This window comes from Callorhinus ursinus, unplaced genomic scaffold, assembly GCF_003265705.2.
Source record: "Callorhinus ursinus isolate GAN/ISIS: 27379988/994484 unplaced genomic scaffold, GSC_fseal_2.0 scaffold18, whole genome shotgun sequence".
NCBI classification, from domain to species: domain Eukaryota; kingdom Metazoa; phylum Chordata; class Mammalia; order Carnivora; family Otariidae; genus Callorhinus; species Callorhinus ursinus.
Genome location: NW_027397080.1, coordinates 21,592,541 through 21,614,788, shown reverse-complemented (window position 1 = coordinate 21,614,788; position 22,248 = coordinate 21,592,541). Strand labels below are relative to the sequence as shown.

Sequence of the window (22,248 nt, the reverse complement as noted above, 5' to 3'; positions counted from 1 at the left end):
CTCCAGCATAATATTTTAAATAGTTCAGCATGCTGCCAGGATATTCTGTTAAAACACAAAAGATTATCATTTTACTCAGCTTCAAAACCAAATGATGTGAGCTCCTTCTACCAGGTAAAGTGATATTTTACCTCTTTAAGAATAACAACAACAAAAAAACAGACAACCAAAAGATTAATAGCAATTCTCTCCAGATAGTAGGGTTACATAACTGTATTGTGTATTTCTATAATAATTCAAAAATATATTTTTAAAAATGACTATAAATAGGGACGCCTGGGTGGCTCAGTCGTTAAGTGTCTGCCTTCGGCTCAGGTCATGATCCCAGGGTCCTGGAATAGAGCCCCGCGTCGGGCTCCCTGCTCGGCGGGAAGCCTGTTTCTCCCTCTCCCACTCCCCCTGCTTGTGTTCCCTCTCTCCCTCTCTCTCTGTTACATAAATAAAATCTTTAAAAAAAAAAAGACGACTATAAATAAAATAAACCCAAAATGAAACAGAATGCTTCCTTAAACCTAACAAATACTTCATACTTCTCATAATTCTTTCTAATTCAGTCAACCATTTTGGAAGACAAAATGACAGCTGCAAATAATAATTCTATATGAATGACCACAAATTGCAGAAATCTGAATTAGAAGATAAATTCTTCATATGTAAGTAGCAAAAGTTTACCAAGATGGGAGAGGGAAATAAAGCAAAAACCCTCAAAGCTTTAGTCATTCAAAATTAGTAACACTGTACCAGTCTCCAGACAATTCTTAAAAACTAGCAACCTTAGACCACAGTTCAAGTTATCATAACCGCCTAGACACAAAGAATGGATATAAAATGCTGTAAGAGGGGCGCTTGGGTGGCTCAGTTGGTTAAGTGTCTGCCTTCAGCTCAGGTCATGATCCCAGGGTCCTAGGATCGAGTCCCGCGTCGGGCTCCCTGCTCAGCAAGGAGCCTGCTTCTCTCCCTGCCTCTCCCCCTGCTCATGCTTTCTCTCTCTCAAATAAATAAATTCTTTAAAATAAATAAATAAAATGCTGTAAGATTTCAGTGAAATAAACAGTATTTGGAAAGTTAAAAATAATAAAATGCTGCAAGAAATAAAGCTAAAGCATTTCATAAAGGAACTACTTCATCCAAACTATATATATATATATTTGCAATGTAGAAAACATAAGCCGAACAAAGTTCCAGGACTAAAGTCCTTCATTATGAGCTTGTTAATTCTCTCAAAATGAAGATTATCCTTGGCTAAAATAAAACTTTCTTTGAATTACAGTTCTGCATTGTGGTTACATGAATGGTAGAAAATACTTAGACCATTTTTTCTTCTGCAAAGCCAACAGCTATTGCTTTTTCTAGCTAAGGCTAATTCTCACACTATGAGAAAAAGTTCTCAAATGAGAGTTCTCAGTACTATGCCCCAAAAGCTGAGCCACACCATTTAACCTTACAAAGGAAGGCTAAGTTTCCTGATTTCTCTTAGTTATTTTATTGGATAAAATATAATTACAAGATTTGTAAAGAGGCATTCATATATATGGTCAATAGTCCCAGTAACATTCTTTCCCCTGGGCCACAAATACAGAATGTTGATTTTGTTTATTTTATTCTCTGTAAACCACCAACAGAATACTGTGGACTGATAAATTGTTTCTTAAAAAAAAGTTCTGAGTAAAAATCATTTATTTTAAAACAAAAACACAGTTCTGTAAAAAAGAAAACTGAAAATAGGAGTCAGGAGATTTGAATCTAAAGTAGCCTGCAAGTCTAACCAACTATGTTGTCTTCACTGAACCATTTTACAGTATCTCCTATAAACTGAGGCTCAGCAAGAAGTAACTTGCCCAAGTTAACAAGGCTAAGTGGTCAGGCCATGTCTCCCTGAATTCTAAAGATCACACTCTTCTTTAATTAATTTAATTTAATTAATTAAACAGAGACCACACTCTTCCTATTATATCAATGTGTCCACAGACTGAATACTTTACAGCATAGTAAAAAACAGTATCACAACCTGCTCAAAATATGGTTGCCCCTATCCACATAAGAGAACTAAATGGGTTCATCTCATAAAAGAGTCAATGAAGTGTCATAACAAAACTTCCAGAAAGTTCCAAATTCCTGGCCCAAACTGAATCATCTGCCCAACAATAAACTATTATACTTAGTACTACAGACTGGTCAGATAATGTGTCAAACCAAGTGAGCTTATTTTACAAAGCAATTTTGTCCTTTAATTCTTAGTGGTGATGATTGCCTATCTTCATAAATACGCTAAAATCCACTGAACTGTACACTTGAAAAGTGTGAATGTTATGGTATGTGAATAATAACGCAATAAAAAAATTAACTTTAGTAATTTGCAAATAAGTTGTTTAGCCCCACTAAAAACAGCCTCTATACATTAGTATGAAATTGGCACTTCTAGGCATTTTCTCCATAAATAAGTGAATTCAAAGAAATGACAGGCATATAAAGCTTTCACTGCAATATATCTCCTCCTAATTCTGCCTGCTATTAAGCTTATTACCAGATTTCACCAACCTCTGTATCTCTAGCATAAATCACTGGATATTTACTCATTTACCTTTGAGCTCAAGGTAGCAAGCAAATGGCTTCTCATAGTACCACTTAAAATTCTGATTCAATCAATGAGCAGTGTAATATGTATGTGCAGTGCTCTAGAGCATGCTGTTTTTATTTTTTAAATCTCATAACTGAAATACAGTAGGCAGTCCCACTTGACATTTCTGGGGTTCAAACTGCTATGAATTATATCATTAGGAAATATAAGCAAAATCATTAACAAAACTAGATAAATAGAAATTTCTAAGTAGACATACAAATGCAAAATATTTTTAATTCCCCATTTTCATTTTAAAAAGAAATTAACAAATTTCAGAAATAAATAAAATTTGAAGATTAAAGAGTATTAAATATTAAAGCACTCTAAATTGACTATTAGACTCTAAATTGATTATTAAAGTTCTTACTACATACCCTCCACATTAAATGTCAATTAGGTAGATAAAAAATTTAAAAAGACCAAATTTCATCAAAGAAATTCAAAGATCTATGAGATTACATAATGATCCGAATGTTCCTACTTACATCAGGAAAAAAAAAAAAGGGACCAATAATTTTTTAAGCACACATGTATACTGAAATTTCATGAATGAGGAACTCTCATTAGGATGAAGCTTCTTGATCAATAGCAATCATATCTGACCCTGAATTTGACCTGTAATCAGTATGTCCTCAAAAGGCAGATTTTGAGAAATTAGAAAACAAGTAATCAAAGTCAACAGAAATCTTCCACCAGTATGCTGAAACACTAATGTTCCATTTACAACTCTCAGCTGAATTTTCTTCAACTTTGCCCAGTCCACTGTAAGAACAGCTACTATCCTGGATCAATGCTCAGCATAAGCAATATGGAACAATGCTCAGCATAAGCAATATTCTTAAAGTGAGAGCCTCAAATTATTATTGCCTCATTGAAAAGGAAAGCCAAGAGTACAAATTCCATTGCACAAATTAGAGAAGAAACAGGCAACTGATTTCAGGAGATGAAAACAAATTAACGATAAAGATCTTTTTCTGCATTATTTCTTATTTAAGCCTTATGGCAATATGGTAATGCCAGTCAATTTACATCTTCTCTTTTTTTGGATTTGACTTTTTAATAATCTCTACATCCAACTTGGGGCTTGAACCTACAACCCCAAGATCAAGAGTCGCATGTTCTACCAACAGAGCCAGCCAGAAACCCCACTCCTTCTTTTGATATATGAGATTGAAAAAGTTATGATAATGAAAAAGGAAGAGAACTTGTATAAAATATAAGGATAAGGGCAGAATCTCTACACTATACCTGCTTCACAAAGATATCATACATGATTTCTCCAAAAGAAGCACTGTTTCAAATACAGTTGCTTTGGAAATAGCTATATTCCCTTTAATATTAGTTCTGATTAAGGGATATGCACCCTAAAAATTAAAGAAATCCAATTTAAATAAACTAGCATATTTTGAAAATTACCCCTACAAAATAAAATTCAACTCAGCATTATAAAGGAAATGAACTAGTCAAAACTGAATAAAAAGGGAAGCCTGGGTGGCTCAGTCAATTGAGCAACTGACTTTTTTTTTTTTTTTTTTAAAGATTTTATTTGACAGAGAGAGGCACAGCGAGAGAGGGAACACAAGCAGGGGGAGTGGGAGAGGGAGAAGCAGGCTTCCCGCGGACCAGGGAGCCCGATGCGGGGCTCGATCCCAGGACCCTGGGATCATGACCTGAGCCGAAGGCAGACGCGTAAAGACTGAGCCACCCAGGCGCCCCAGAGCAACTGACTCTTGATCTCAGTTCACGTCATGATCTCAGGATTGTGAGATAGAACCCCACATCAGGCTCTGCACTGGGAATGGAGCCTCCTTAAGATTCTCTCTCTCGTTCTCCCTATGCCCCCCACCCCATTATCTCTTAAAAAAAACCTGAATAAAACACTGTCTAAATAAATTTAATTCTAAAAAAAAAAAAAAGCCTGAGGGCACCTGGGTGGCTCAGTTGGTTAAGCAACTGCCTTCGGCTCAGGTCATGATCCTGGAGTCCCGGGATATGATCCTGGAGTCCCGGGATCGAGTCCCACCCACATCGGGCTCCCTGCTCAGCGGGGAGTCTGCTTCTCCCTCTGACCCTCTTCCCTCTCGTGCTATCTCTCATTCTCTAATAAATAAAATCTTTTAAAAAAATTAAAATTAAAAAAATAAAAGCCTGTCACTGTTTATGATACAGAAAATTATCTTGATTAATTCAGAATGTTTCAAAAAATACTTTGAGTCCAAATTTATATTCTTTGAAATGTTTGAGATCTGCTGCACATAGAAACTGATTAACTGATTAGTTATAGAAAACCAATTTAAAACTTAGGCGCCTAGGTGGCTCAGGTGGTTGAGCAACTGACTCTTGGTTGTGACTCAGGTCATGATCTCAGGGTTGTGGATAGAGCCCTACATCAGGCTCTGCACTCAGTGCACAGCATGCGTCAGGATCTCTCTCCCTCTTGCTTTCTCTCTCTCTCAAATGAATAAAATCCTTAAGATAAAATAAAAATGAATTAAAATTAAAATTAACCCCCTTCTGCGGGGACAATTGGGTAGACACATGCAAAAGAATGATGCTGTCAACATGGATGGGACTGTAGGAGATTATGCTAAGTGAAATAAGTCAAGCAGAGAAAGTCAATTATCATATGGTTTCACTTATCTGTGGAACATAAGGAATAGCCTGGAGAACATTAGGAGAAGGAAGGGGAAAATGAAGGGGGGGGGAATTGGAGGGAGAGATGAACCATGAGAGACTAGGGACTCTGAGAAACAAGCAGGGTTTTAAAGGGGGGGGGATTGGTTGGCCGGTGATGGGTATTAAGGAGGGCACGTACTGCATGGAGCACTGGGTGTTATACGAAAACAATGGAGCGTGAATCACTACATCAAAAACTAATGATGTATTGGAGCCTGGGTGGCTCAGTCGTTAAGGGTCTGCCTTCGGCTCAGGTCATGATCCCAGGGTCCTGGGATCGAGTCCCACATCGGGCTCCCTGCTCAGCGGGAAGCCTGCCTCTCCCTCTCCCACTCCCCCTGTGTTCCTGCTCTCACTGTCTCTCTCTGTCAAATAAATAAAATCTTTAAAAAAAAAAAAAACTAATGATGTATTGTATGGTGACTAACATAATAAAATTTAAAAAAAAATAATAATAATAATTTGGGTTTCTAACTGCAAATTAAAAAAAAAAAAAAGGATGCTGGATTAACTTACCTCACAGAAATTAACTCAAAATGGATTAAAGACTAAAACTAGAAATTTTCAGTAAACGTGGGATAAATCTGCATGGCCTTGTATTTGGCAATGGATTGTTAGATAGGACAGCAACAAAATCAACAACAGAAAGAATAGATAAATCAGATTTTTACAGTAAGTTTTACGCGTCAAAAGACACTAACAAGAAAGTAGAAATACAACTGGTAGAAGAGGGGAAAATATTTGCAACTCATATGTTACATAAACGATTTATATCTAGGATATATAAAGAACTCTTACAACTCAATAATAAAAACACAAATAACCCATTATTTCAAACGGACAAAGGATCTAAAAAGACATTTCTGCAAAGAAGATATACAAATTGCCAAAAGGGGGGCGCCTGGGTGGCTCAGTCGTTAAGCGTCTGCCTTCGGCTCAGGTCATGATCCCAGGGTCCTGGGATCGGGCCCCACGTCGGGCTCCCTGCTCTGCGGGAAGCCTGCTTCTCCCTCTCCCACTCCCCCTGCTTGTGTTCCTGCTCTCGCTGTGTCTGTCAAATAAATAAAATCTTTAAAAAAAAAAAAAAAACACAAATTGCCAAAAAGCACATGAAAAGATGCTCACTATAATTAGTCACCAGGGAAATGCAAATCAAAACCACAATGAGATACCACTTTATACCCACTAGTATGGCTATAATCAAAAAGACAGTGTCAGTGAGGATACAAAGAAATTAGAACCTTCATACACTGCTGGTGGGAATGTGAAACAGTAGCCAGTCTAAAAAGTCTGTGACAGTTCCTCAAAAGTTTAAACATTGAGTTACCACAGGACCCAGCAATTTCACTCTTAGGTATATACCCAAGAGAGAGAAAACATAAGTCCCTGCAAAAACTTGTACATGAATATTTACATATATGCAGCATTATTCATAATAGTCAAAAGACAGAAAGAACTCAACTGTCCATCAATTAATGAATAGAAAGCATGCACAAAAAAATTTTATTTAGCAATAAAAAGAAATGAAGCACTAATACATACCACAACTTGGATGAATCCCGAAAACATGCTAAATGAAAGAAGTCAGTCACAAAAGACCACGTTATGAGATTCAATTTTTATGAAATGTTCAGAATAGGTTATAAAGGCAGACTAGTAGTTGCTTAGGACTAGGGAAAATGAAGAGAGTGAGCTGATAGCTAAGAGGGATGGGGTTTCCTTCTGAGATGATGAAAATGTTCTAAAATTGACTGTGGTAATGGCTGCACATATCCATTAATGCACTAAAAACACTGTACACTTGAAAGGAGTCAAATTTATGATATGTATATTTTATCACAGTAACGTTTTATTCAAAATTAACCCTTTCCTACACTGGGAAAAGCTTCATAAAAGGGCTAGAGCTGTACTACTCTAGAAACTGTAGATCAGTAAGAGAAGCAAATTCCAGATTGGAAACCTCAGAGGGAACAGTAAAGTACCCTAAGCTAATTACTGATTACCTAGGTGGTACCAAAGAGCTCATCTCAAACCCAAGCATAAAAACTATGCTGATATGATTAATGCATGTTGGGACACCTGGGTGGCTCAGTCGGTTAAGCGTCTGCCTTCTGCTCAGGTCATGATCCCGGAGACCTGGGGTCAAGTCCCACATCAGGCTCCTTGCTCAGCGGGATGCCTGCTTCTCCCTCTGCCTGCCGCTATCCCTACTTGTGCTCGCTCTCTATCTCTATCTCTCTGACAAATAAATAAAATCTTTTAAAAAAAATAAAAATAAAAAAGATTAATGCATGTTACTATGAAAGATGAAATAGAGAGGACTGAATTAATTTGAAGTTGTCAAGCATAGACATCAAGCATGTAAAATGTCCCACAAAGTACAACATCCTGAATGACCCAACCCAGCAACTATAGAAATCTCAGGGGTCACAACGTTAGTAACTCTGAATGGACAAAAGCAAAACAGAAACTGCATTCTCAAACCTAAACACTATGACATAACTATTCCTCCTTTAACTATGGAGTCTAAAAGAAAATGTATTTTTAAAAAAAGGTACCAATGTTCTAAGAAAACCAAAATTTTCTTCATTGTTCTGTATCTTTTGCCACTGTAACTGCAGGGAAATAAAACTAGCCAATTTTATTCTTTATTGCAATTCAATTTAATGTTGGGCGGTTAATTTAGGTCTAAAATCCCTTACTGGAATTCAGATTTTTTCCACTGGTAGAGAGCTAACACAGTTGTTACATCATATAACACCTCCAGCAGGGTCTACGGGAGCACCCCTTAATCAAACACATCAATATCTCTACTGCAAAATATATAAATACTCAAACTTCTGGATTTCTGTCCAGAATTTTTGCTAATTTACCAGAAAAAAAAAAGTTTTCTGAACCCTTTTTGATTTTGGAATTGGAAACTACAAAAAGCCTATACCTTCTTTCCCATCTTATTTTTGCTCTAAAAGTCTCTAGAAATCACCATATGAATGTTAACAACTAGGAACCATTATATTGCGGGGTTTTTTGGGTTTTTTTTTTTTTTTTTACAAATCTGGAAACACTGGTTTCAAAGTGCTTGGCCAGTAAAGCCTCACTCTGGCCCTGGTTTTCTACTAACTCAGAACTCTGGATTTCTGCTAACTCAGAAACTGATTTCCTGATAGTCACATTTAAGTTTACCCAGAAACATATGCTGCTTAGATGAGTTAAAAAAAAATAAAATACATACACACACACACAAAACAATATTGCCAAGAAAATGGCTGCTGACCATGCTGTTAAAACTTCTACTCAAGACAAAAATATAAACTTTCTATGAGACAAAGTGATATACACATGAAAAAAGAACAATATACTCACAAATTTCAAAGCTAGCTTTTAGTTCTCAAGTTTTTAAATTCTAAGACAAATATTTAAGTGTTATACTAACACCCAATTCAGATTAAAACATAATCAATCCATGTGACAAAGCAAAAGCAGAAGGCAACAAAGTACCCCTCTTCCTACAAAAATGGCCATCTCGAAGAAATTTCATTAAGAAGGATGAAGTGCAATTAGCAATTCCATTTGTATCCTACATCTGAATCACTCAAACAGCCTTAGATAATAACCAAGTAAAATAATGCTGGTATGCCAGATTTCTCTGGATATGGATCCAGATAATAACAAGTAGGGAACATACATCTGACAGATTTTAAAAGCTATCCTTCAAAAAATGAACTGAATGAGCTAGCCATTCACATACGACAAAAGTCAACCTTCACTGGACATTCTACTGCTGGCTACAAGTTTTTAATAGGTAGAATTCTACGCTTTAGAAAATTTTCAAGGACTTGACGTTTACCTGAACTGGTAGACCATTTTTAAATTGTAATATGAAGATGAGATCATAATTGCAATGTTCTGAAATTCCAATAGTAGAACTTAGGTGTAAAAAGAACCATGAGAGGGGCACCTGGGTGGCTCAGTCAGTTAAGCGTCTGCCTTCAGCTCAGGTCATGATCCCAGGATCCTGGGATCCAGTCCCACATCGGGCTCCCTGCTCATTGGGGGCCTGCTTCTCCCTCGCCTGTTCCCCCTGCTTGTGCTCTCTATCTCTCTCTCTCTGACAAATAAATAAAATCTTTAAAAAAATTACCTTCTTAAAAAAAAAAAAAGAACCATGGCAGGGATGATTGGGTGGCTCAGTCGTTAAGCGTCTGACTTCGGCTCAGGTCATGATCCTGGGGTCCTGGGATAAAGCCCCGCATAAGGCTCCCTGCTCAGCAGGAACCCTGCTTCTCCTCCTACCACTCCCCCTGCTTGTGTTCCCTCTCTTGCTGTGCCTTTCTCTATTGAATAAATAAAATCTTAAAAAAAAAAAAAGCAAATAAAAAAACCACTGACTATGGAAGAGGTAAAGGAGATTTTCTTGATTCTTTAAGATCTGGTATTACTATTCTGTACAAAATATATGGGGATTCTATCAATGATTCTACCTCTTTCTGATTTTCTACCTTCTTTCTGGGGTCAGAGAAATAAGAATCTTTCTATTCATAACATGGTGCAGTACACTAGGATGATGCAGACAATGATGATCGGGTAGACCTGCATGTAATGCGATCATTTTCAGTCTATATTCCTAGGAAATAATGTACACAATCTCCCACTTTATCCCCACATGATAAATCCTCTATCTCTGTGGGTCAAACTGTGGCTCACAAATCCAGACAGAAAGGAAGAAATGACTCATGAATTTGGGATACTGCTCTATGTTGTTCCTACATAAAAGAAAATTATAGATTTGTTTGTAATGATAGGAAAAATGACGTTTCTGGCTTTAAATAAACAAAAGGAAGAGAGCATAGAAGAAACATCCAAACCTTAAAACTAATACATGAACCTCAAGTCAGTGTGGTGTCAGCAAAAGGATAGAAAGATTGATGAAACAGACTAGAAAATTCAGAAACAGAGCCACAAAAACCTAGTGAGTTTATTTTTCACAAAGGTGCAAAGGCAATTAAATGAAGAAACAATATACTTTTCAACAAATGGAAACAATTAAAAAACCATATGGAAAACAATGAATCTCTTTGTCATATACCTCACCCCTTAAACAAAAATTCAAATTGTATCGCAGATATAATGCAAAATTTTAAATACTAAAACTTTCTGAAAAACCTATAGGAAGAAATATTTGTGACTGTGGACTAAGCCAAGAGTTCTTAGATGTGATATTAAAAGCATGCTCTTTAAAAGAAGAAAAAAATTGATGAACTGGATTTTTTTCAAAATTAAAAATTTCTACTCTATGAAAGATACTGTTATGAGAAGATATAGAACACAGAAAATACCTGCAAAATCTCATATCTGATAAAAGACTTGTATTTAGAATATATAAAGAACTCTCAAAACACAATGGTAAGAGTACCTTTTTTTAAATGGGCAAAAGTTTTGAACAAATGTCACCTCACCAAAATAGATGTGCAGATGGCAGACACATGAAAAGATGCTGAGCATCATTAGTCATTAGGGAGTATAAACTAAAACAACTATTACAAAATGTTACAAAATGCCACATTTGTCACAATTCATTGAACTATATACCTACAATCAATGAAAGCTGAGTTTCCCCAAAGGTTAAGCAATAGAATCACCACATGACTCAGCAATTTCACCCCTGGTTATATATCCAAAAGACATAAAAACATATATCCACACAAAACTTGTTATGAATGTTCATATCAGCATTATTCACAATAGCCAAAAAGTAGAAACGACCTAATAAATATCCATCAAGTGAAGAATGGATAAACCAAATGAGATATACCCATACAATGGAATTTTATCCGGCAAAAAAAGGAAATGGAAGACCTGACACACGCTACAACATGCATGAACCTTGAAAACATAATGTTAAGTGAAAGAAGCCAGTCACAAAAGACTACATATTGTACAATTCCTCTTAAATGAACTACCCAAATTAGACAAATCTATAGAAAAAAAGCATAAACAGAAACAATTAGTGGCTGCTTAGGGCTGGGGGACTGATGAAAATGGGGGAAGAAGGAATGACAGCTACAGGATATGTGTTTCTTTCTGAGGTAATCTGAAAGTTCTAAAACTGTGGTGATGGTTGCACAAGTCTGTATATATACTAAAAACCACTGAATTGTACATTTTTTTGTTTTTGTTTTTTTAGTATCTGTATAGCTTTATTAATGTCTTCTCTCTCTGCTCCTTTTTCATAAGGGTAGAAAGAGCAAATCACTTCACAGCAAAATGTAACCACACGGAATTAAAAAATGGATATGGAAGCTCCTGTGCGCGCCCGGCATCCTCCTCCTGAACTGTACGTTTTAAATGAATGAATTTTGTGGTATGCAAATTATATCTCAATAAAGCTGTTGCCCAAAAAGTGGGTACCACTGTATGTAATTTTAAAATAAAATTTTTAAGGGGCACCTGGGTGGCTCAGTCAGTTGGACGTCTGCCTTCAGATCAGATCATGGTCTCAGGGTCCTGGAATCAAGCCCCACATCAGGCTCCCTGCTCAGCGGGGAGCCTACTGCTCCCTCTCTGCCTGCCTGCCACTCCCCCTGCCTGTACGTACTCTGTCTCTGTCAAATAAATAAGATCTGTGAATAAATAAAAATAGAAATAAAATAAATAAAATAAAATTTTTAAATAATATAAGAACTCCACAGTGGGGCAAGCACCTTATCTGTTTTGTCTACCACTCTATCCCCAAAACCTAGAATACTGCAAAGGAGTAATATACTCAAAACGTTTCAATGTGATCTAGTCCAATGAGGTTAAAAGTAAGTCTCATCCTAAGAATCGACAAAGCAAACAAGGAAAAGTGTTATGCAACATAATAGTGAAACAGGTACCCAACAGGAAAATGGGTAGCTGGAATCCTCAGCAAACTGCATTTCTTTCAATGACAGAAAGCAATATAGGATCTTATTAGTATAAGGATCTCCTGAAACCCTGCCTAATGACCTAGCAGTATGGAAACTTGTCCAGCCAGCTTTTTAACATGACTCCTAACAAACTTCTCTCTTCAGTAATAACTGGAAAAGATCCATTTCTATCCATATGCAACAAACCCAAGCCAAAGCACACTTATACTAAACCAGTGGGTCAATACTACTTGTTGATGTACCAAAGGGGAGATTTAATTACAGTACCTAGAAATGAGTCAAAGTACTCATGGATACTAGAAAAATGGTAACACAGATTAAAGCTGACCACCAGAAATACCTTGACAAGGTAAAGAATCATCATGAATCCATCAACAGTAAAAGCCATACCACATTAGAGTTGAAAGTGCCTCACTGCTCTATTCAATCTAACATCAAATGCAGGGATTCCACATACCCAGCGTACACTACTCCACAGGAAAAGCCTTCAAATACCTGAGAACTGTTAATAAATCTCCTTTTACTCTTTGACAAGTGAAATATACTCACATCCTTTGACCACTCATCAAGAGGCAAGACATAGCATAATCGCGTGAGAGTAAAGTGGACCGGAGACAATTTCCAATTATCAATGACCCATAGATTACATAAGTTTTCTTTACTTCATAACTGCTTTCCACTTTTGTCTATGATAAACTATTTTCCAGTGTTTTCTTTCCATATAAAGTTGCCACAAAGTCATGTGTGAAGCATTCTGTGCATAATAACCAATCACTTCAATGCACACAGAACACTTGACATTTGCACCTGTTTCATTTCATCATGCAGATTCGGATTCATGTTGTTTTGACATCTAATCCTACACGTGATTTTTCATCTAAGTTACTCAGTAGTGTTAATGTACTGTAATAACAGACTAAAAGATAGTAGTCCAGTAGCCCAGTCCACATGGCCACCTGAACTGCCTTCTATTCTCACTCCCTGTTCCCTTCCATACTCCAAATACTACCAACTACCCCATCCGGTACATCTAATGGTCGCTATTTAAACAGCAAGGAGGCAACCAAAATGGAATGTTAAATCCTCCGTGTTCTCTAACTATTGCTCAACTTTTTAAAATTCCGTTTTAAGACGACTGTGGAAAAGTTATAAAGAATCCCCAAGAGAACAGTGAATATGATTCATTTCATCTAGAGACGGATGAGTGAATGGTAACTACAAGGATACACTTACAGTAATAAAAGGGTGAAAGAGGAGAAATAAGATCCATTAAGTGAAGGGGTTAGGAGAAGAAATAAGACTAGTTAGGAGACTATACCAGTTGTCTAGGTAAGAGGTGATTATGGCTTGGAAGACTGTAGTGGAAATAAATAGAAAAAGCCAAGTTTAGTAAAATCAATAGGATTTGCTACCGCATTAAGAAGGAAAGGAGGGGCTCAGTTGGTTTAGCATCTGACTTCAGCTCAGTTCATGATCTCAGGGTCCTGGGATCCAGCCCAGTGTCAGGCTCCAAGCTCAGTGGGGAGTCTGCTTATCCCTCTGCCCCTCCCTCCCCCACTTGTACACTCTCTCAAATAATAAACAAATTCACTCAATTATCATATTCAACAGTCATATTCAAATCACTCAATTCTCTTCAAAGAGCTATTATTTCAAAATCCAAATGCTGTAATTTAGCACAGATTTTAGAATAACTTTTAAGATTTTATTTATTTGAGAGAGAGAGCGCCAGAAAGAGTGAGTGAGGGAAGGGGCAGAGGGAAAAGGAGACTCCTCACTGAGCAGGGAGCCCAGTGCGGGCCTCAATCCCAGGACCCTGCCTGGGATTGTAACTTGAGCCAAAGGTGGACCCTTAACCAACTGAGCCACCCAGTGCCCCATAAAATAACTTTTTCAAAATATTATTCATTACCACATCTAGTATGTGCTTTGCTTCTTCCTTACTGTCTATATCCAGTCTATGCTAAAACACGTGACATTCTCTTTTAACTAGAAAAAGCACAGAATACAAATACAGAAAGAATAAAACACAAATACAAGTACCTTACCTAAGACTAGCATTTCAGATCAATCTTACAGAATTATAATATTCAAGGCAAGAGTGTTCAGGCTCCTATTAAATCAGGTAATAAAAATTTATTATATTTTTTTAAATTCTGAGTGTTCTTTTCTTTTTTTAAAGCACTCTCTATACCCCTAGTGGGGCTCAAACTCACAATCCTGAGATCAAAAGTCTCATGTTCTTCAGACTGAGCTTTAAAAAATAATAAAAATAGGGCTGCCTGGTGGGCTCAGTAGGTTAAGCCTCCGACTCTCGATCTCAGCCCAGGTGGTGATCTCAGGGTTGTTAGTTCAAGCCCCACATTGAGCTCCATACTAGGCATGAAGTCTACTTTTAAAAAAAAGTTTAAACATTAATAATAATAAGTAATTAAAAATTATCAAACAGAATGTTTTCCAGCAGATTTTATGTTCTTACGTAGAATGAGCATAGGTAAGATGCTTTTCTTCCATAAATTCCAGGCCAATGTAATCACTATATATTGAGTGTCACAGATTTAAATTTAAGAGTCTTCCCCCAAAATTTTTTAAAACAATGAATGTCATTCTTCAAAGATAGCAGTCCTATAAAGTGATTTTAAAATAAATTTCAACATTAAGATCAGAAAGGTAACAAATATTTGGGAAACTGAAAAAGAAAAGACCAAGAAAGAGGACAATTTGCAATGCAATAAAACACATATCAATAACTTGCTTTTATCTTTCTAATGAGGCTGTTCCCAAATCAAAGGTGTTTGAGCTTCATTCTCATCTGAAATGCATGCAATGATTAGTATTAACATAAATCCAAGAAAAACATCTAAACACTGACTCCTGGACTTCAACAGATTAACTTTTCTTTATCTACAAATAGCCTGCCTTAGCATAAAGATCAAATAATATTTTAATAAAGAGTAACTTCTAGGTGGTTCTTATTGTGGTACTTAACATTCAAGCATGGGTAGGTATATAGAACTTCTAAACTCGCATACTGCCTCAAACCAAACAATGCCAACACATAATGAATATTTAATTCATGAAAGCTGCTCTCATTCTGCTCACTGCTCCCCATCTCAGGATACCCATCTCCTTACATCAAGGTTCCAGACCAATAAAATCCCAAGTCAGGCTAAAATAGAGCTGGTCTCCCCCTAAACTTGATTATGTACATTAAGGACTGTGGATACTTTCTAGGTCTGCTAATTTTTTTTTAAGATTTATTTATTTTAGGGGTGCCTGAGAGGCTCAGTCAGTTAAGCAACTGACTTCAGCTCAGGTCATGATCCCCAGGGTCCTGGGATCAAGCCACACATCTGGCTCCCTGCTTAGCATGGGAGTCTGCTTCTCCCTCTCCCCTGCTCATGCTCTCTCTCACTCACTCTCTTTCAAATAAATAAATAAAATCTTAAAAAAAAAAAAAAGATTTATTTAATTTAGAGAAGGGGGAAGGCGCAGAGGGAGAGGGAAAGAGAAAAAATCTCAAGCAGACTCCCCGCTGAGTGAAGACTGACTCAGGGCTTGACACAGAGCTCGATCTCACAACCCTGAGATCATGACATGAGCTGAAACCAAGAACTGGATGCTTAACAGACTGCAACACACAGGCGCTCCGAAGTCTGCTTATTTAATGTAAACAAAAATCTTACGAAAACAGCAATTCAGATATTCAAGATTTACTGCCTGTAACAATTTAATAATACTATATATGGTTTCTTGAGCTATTAAAAAAAAAATAAAGTTGTGTTCAATTGTAAATACTTATTAAGCCTCAAAAAGTATTTATATAAAGATTAATTTAGCTTGTCATAGGTTACATGGCTTGGAAACCATAAAACCAGAATTAAAAATCTATAACCCAGGGACATCTGGGTTGATCAGATGGTTAAGCGTCTGCCTTTAGCTCAGGTCATGATCTCCAGGTCCTGGGATCAAGTCCCGCATTGGCTCCTGGCTCAGCAAGGAGTCTGCTTCTCCCTCTCCCTCTGCCTCTCCCCCTGCTCATGCTCTCTCTCTGTATCTGTCTCAAATGAATAAATAAAATATTCTTTAAAAAATCTATAACTTGGTTCTCCATTAACATTTATTCCTAGGGATGCCTGGGTGGCTCATTCAGTTAAGCATCAGACTCTTGATCTCAGATCAAGCTCAGGTCTTGATCTCAGGGTCATGAATTCAAGCCCTGTGTTGGAGTGCATGCTGTGCATGGAGCCTACTTATAAAATTAAAAAATTAAATTAAAAAAATTTATTCCTGTTGTATTTTTTAAGGACTGGGAACAATTTCATCTATCGCTTGGTACCTAGAAATATTTAATAAATTTGATGGTTTGGGAAATTTAAAAGTTTGTGAAGCTATATTATATGACTGCATATGTACAGAATACCTCTGAAAGAACACATAAGGAATTATTAACAGTAACTGCCACTGACAAACACAACTAGGGACTAAGGGTGAAAAGATTTAATTTTTGCTATATACAGACTTTTGTCCTATTGAATTTATCATTTGTAAACACTATTTTATTAACATACAATTTTAAAAGTACTAAGTTAAAAGATGCTTATCACAGGCTTGGTGAACATAAAACTAACAGAAACATTATACTCGTCACTTGTATAAATATGTACAAGGTGTCTATGCTGATATCTGGAATATGCTTTGCCCCAAATATATCACTTCATCATAATAGTTACTGCTCAACTTAATTGGAAGGAGGAAGAAGCAAGCTCAAGATAATAAGACTATGCAGGATGGAGTCCACGACGGCAGAGGAGGAGGAGACCTTAATTTTGTCGGGTCCCAGGAATTCAGCTAGACAGCTGTCAAATCATTCTGAACACCCGCAGAGAACTCAACTGGAGATCTAAGAAAAGAATAGCTCCAACTTAGGGGCGCCTGGGTGGCTCAGTCGTTCAGTGTCTGCCTTCGGGTCAGGTCATGGTCCCAGGGTCCTGGGATCGAGCCCCGCATCGGGCTCCCTGCTCCGCGGGAAGCCTGCTTCTCCCTCTTCCACTCCCCCTGCTTGTGTTCCCTCTCTTGCTGTGTCTCTGTCAAATAAATAAATAAAATCTTTAAAAAAAAAAAATAGTTCCAACTTACAAATAGGAAAGCAACCATTTTCTGCAATGACAAGATGAAAAAACTCACCTCAAAAAAGAGAACATGAAGCAGTTCTGCCTGGCAGGGACCGAATCAGTATGGACATAAGTAAGATGTCAGAACTAGAGTTCAGAAAAAGGATTATGAAGATACTAGCTGGGCTTGAAAAAACCACAGAAGACTCTAGAGGATCCCTTTCTAGAGAAATATAGGAACTAAAATCTACCCAAGTCGAAATCAAAGAGATTATTAATGAGATGCAAAAAAATGGAGGCTCTAAATGCAAGGATAAATGAGGGAGAAGAGAGAATAAGTGATAAAGAAGACAAAATGATGAAGAAGAAAGCTGAGAAAAAGAGAGATAAACAATTACTGGATCACGAAGGGAGAAATACAACCACAAAGAAAAAAATTAATGTGCTGGACTTACTGAGACACAGTACAGTGGTATAGGACTCCTTTAAGAGAGACTTTTTTTTTTTAAGATTTTATTTATTTATTTGACAGAGACAGACAAAGCAAGAGAGGGAACACAAGCAGGGGGAGTGGGAGAGGGAGAAGCAGGCTTCCCGCTAAGCAGGGAGCCCGATGTGGGACTCGATCCCAGGACCCTGGGATCATGACCTGAGCCGAAGGCAGACACTTAATGACTGAACCACCCAGACGCCCCTAAGAGAGACTCTTGTCAGTAATTCTGACTATGCAGTTTCAAGATTAACCATCCCACCACTACCAGTATACCTCTGTGTACAAAACATCCCAACCACTCTTTCCTACTACTCAATTTCCAAATGTTACACTACCACACTATTATACTCTCCTCTGCAAAGATGCACATAATTACTCTACCCAAAAGCCAATTTGTTATATATCAAACTCTACTAGATTAAACATTTTTTGTATTTAAAAAAATTCTACTGGCTAAAATGGATCAATCTATACTACCCTCTACTTCCACACAGTAACAGTCCAATTATTAACTAATGTGTAAGCTAATTGCCAGTATACAATTCCAGCCTATAAATTCATTCAATTTCCTCTCTATACCATTTTTGTAATTTTTCTAGAAGCTTTCTTCACCTTCCCTTTCGCAAGGCCATGGCCACCACCTCAATTCAGATCTTCATTCTCTACTTGCAGCAGCTGCCTACATTTTCCTAACTAGAATCTCTTCCTCTTCAATTCATAACAGTTACCATCAGCTCAATCTTCCCGAACACTGGTCATCAATGAACAATAAATGACTCTCGTCTGTTTTTTACTTCCAAACACAAATCCTGTGATTTGATTCCCTCGAAGCTTTCCTACTTAATTTTTATTTCCCACTCCCTAATTGAAACCTCTCCTGAACAACAGCCAGGCTCTTTCCTGACTGATCTTACAACTCCCAATGCCTGGAATACCTTCCCTCTTCCCTCCACTAATCTGAATCTTTTCAAATCCCAACTGCTACCTGGATTAAATTCCTGGTTTCCCTACCTAGCTGTAAGAAATTGCATGTTACTTCCTTTCATTTAGCTCCTGTTATCCTATTATTTGGAAAAGGAAACAGTAAATACCTCAAAGAATTGTTGGAAGAATTAAATAAATACAATATATAATCTTTATAAATAACTTAGTACATACTAGGCGTGCAATAAATGGTATCCTATATAAGAGAACACTAATCACTTTCTCATTTTCCTTATGTAAATATCCTTTCTCCAAATAGACAAAAAACTTTTTTATAAAATCCCTGAAGAAGTCACCAAGCAAATTTGTTCCAGTTATTAGAATCCAAAGCTGTTTGATTCTCTTTTTGTCTTGAAAAAGTCTTGTAGGGTAGGAATTATTCTCCAAAATAAGTCTTGGTCTGAATGACCAAAGGAATCACTTCCTCGGGTGAGGACTGGAGAGAAAGACATGGCATTCCAGGCAGCCGAAGCGTCTCCCAAGAGTGTACAGATACTGCTTCAAAGATGAAATCTAAATCCTAGATACCCTGTATCTCTTCCAGCCAACCTACCCAGCTGCAGGAGGCACAGAACAGTCTGTGAAGACAGGCCACCAAAAACCCAGATGACCCATGTTTACAAGACTCTAGTAGGTATACAGAGAAAAGGGAATAGGAAAAGAAAAAGAAAAAACTGGGCAGAAAAATAAGAGCTGAATGCCCCCATTTTCCCCTACCCACTCATGTTGCATGGGAAGAAGCAAACAGAATGCAAAGTAACCACTTTTAGGAAGAGTTAAGACCTGACTTTGAATCTCCATCCCCCTACTTCTTCAGAAACAGTAACAGCTATCTCACAAAATTATTATGAAGATTAAGCTGGATGTACACTTCCTAGAATATGGCAGACATTCAACTGATATTGTCTCTATCCCCTATGTCTTTGACTTCCATGCCATACTTTAAAAAGTACAGAAGAAAAACTTTATAAAAAAAGAGGAAAGACACAAAACAATATATGAGGATATTATATAAGTAAATATCATCTTAGATAGAAATGTTAATATTAACTGAAATTAAATCTAAGAGAAAAGCAGGCAGTAAACACAAATGTTTTATGTGATTAAGAATGTGAACTCTGGGGGCGCCTGGGTGGCTCAGTCATTAAGCATCTGCCTTCGGCTCAGGTCATGGTCCCAGGGTCCTGGGATCGAGCCCCACATCGGGCTCCCTGCTCCGCGGAAAGTCTGCTTCTCCCTCTCCCACTCCCCCTGCTTGTGTTCCCTCTCTCGCTGTGTCTCTCTCTGTCAAATAAATAAAATCTTAAAAAAATAAAATAAAAAAGAATCTGAACTCTGGGGGGGCACCTGGATGGCTCAGTTGGTTAAGGGTCTAACTCTTGATTCCAGCTCACGTCATGATCTCAGTGTCCTGAGATCAAGCCCCACCTTAGGGGGGGGATCTGTTTCTCTCCTTCTCCCTCTCCCACTAACCCCTTCCCACACGTGCACTCTCTTTCTCTCTAAAAAATAAATAAATCTTTAAGAACAAAAAATATGAACTCTAGGGGGTGCCTGGGTAGCTCACTCATCATGATCTCAGGGTCCAGAGATCAAGACCTGACTCAGCCTCCAAAACAGGCACAGAGCCTGCTTAAGATTCTCTCTTTCCCTCTCCCTCTGCCCCTTCTCCCACCTCGAGAGCGCGTATTCTCGCTCAGGAAAAAAATATATATGTATGAACTCTGATATTAAGATGCGAGATTCAAATCCTGACTAGCAGTATGATACTGGCAAGTTACTTAAACTTACTGAGACTCAATTTTATTATCTGTAAATGGGAATGATAGTACTTATACTTCATACGGTACCGATGAAAATTAAAAAGTACGTATGAGGTGTTGGATATAATCCCTAACAAAGAATTTAACTATATCATCTAAATTAATAGATTACAATAGGAAAAGTTTTTTCTCCTCTAAAAGACTAACTTCATTAAAATAACAAGGACTAAGAAATGACAGTTTTAATTGTTGAGATGATCTACTTCAATGTTTCTCAACTTTATGGTCTCAACACCTTTACACTTAAAAATTATTATGGAACCTAAAGAGCTTTGGCTTAAATGACTTATATCCATGTATATTTACCACAAAAGAAATTAAAACGAAGGGGGCCCCTGGGTGGCTCAGTCGGTTAAGCGTCTGCCTTCGGTTCAGTTCATGATCCCAGGGTCCTGGGATCAAGCCCCGCATCCTGCTCTCTGCTCAGCACGAAGCCTGCTTCTCCTTCTCCCTCTGCCTGCTGCTCCCCCGCTTATGCTCTCTATGTCAAGTAAATAAATAAAATCTTTTTTTAAAAAAAGAAAAGAAATTAAAACTAAGAAAAATTTTGAATGTTATTTTGAGGTACCAATAATAAAACAATTGCATGTTAATATAAGTAACATCTTTTATTTTAATTTAGGGGAAACAGTGGCATTGTTTTAAATTTCTGCAAATCTCTTTAATGTCTTTAATATCTAGTTTACTAAGATGACCAGCTGAAATCTTAACATGAGCTTCTGCATTCAGTCTGTTGAAACATGTTATTTTGAAGTCTATGAAATTGAAGTCTATAAAATCTAATCTCACACAAATATGTGGTTTGGGAAAGGGAGTAGTACATTAATAGCCTTTCCTGATAACTGTGCATTTTCTTTTTTGCTATTACACCAAAACTTGACAAGTGGTAGTTCTTAAAGATCAGAGACAGTATGAAATCTCAAACTATATTAACTTTTCATACAAGATACATTAAAATTAATTGTTCTATATTGCATTTTAAATGGATCTTTCACCTATGCATAATTTTGGAATATCTGCTTTGATCATCAAGGAAATATAGGTACATTGTTATGTAGACTTTCCAAATGTTGACACATTTCATTGAATAGTATTAAAAATAAAATCTGTTAGTATCACCACTGATTTCCTCAGAAAAGTCTATTAAGTATTGGGAAGCTGTCAAACTCATGGTGGCAGATACAAGTTTCCAATATTCTAATTTTCACTTGAAACCTGTAATTTTATTATTGGCAACAGTTTTCCTTGAAGTGACAGGCACACTCATTTATTTCTGAAAATATGCCTGCTAAATATACTTTATCATTCTTTCAAGTTAAAATGGTGTTATAGAAAAAAGCAGTTAGTGAAATATAACACTGTATGTTAACTATACCGGAATTGAAATAAAAAAACAACCAAAGAAGTGGTTAGGGGTGCCGGGGCGGCTCAGTTAAGCATCTGACTCTTGATTTCAGGTCAGGTCATGATCTCACAGGCTCATGAGGTGGAACCCACTGTCGGACACCAGGCTGGGTGTGAAACCTACTTAAGATTTTCTTTATCCCTCTCCCTTTGCCCCTTCCCCGTTCACACTCTAAAAACTAAATTTTAATTTTAAAAAAGTGGTTAGTTCTGCCTGTGACTCACT

General features: G+C 37.2%; 1 protein-coding gene across 16 annotated transcripts in view; it reads right to left on the bottom strand.

The window, feature by feature from the left end:
* The window catches only part of EIF4G3 (eukaryotic translation initiation factor 4 gamma 3), a 335,019-nt gene that overhangs the window by 240,321 nt on the left and 72,450 nt on the right, over positions 1-22,248 (bottom strand). The gene's annotated exons all lie outside the window — the stretch shown is intronic.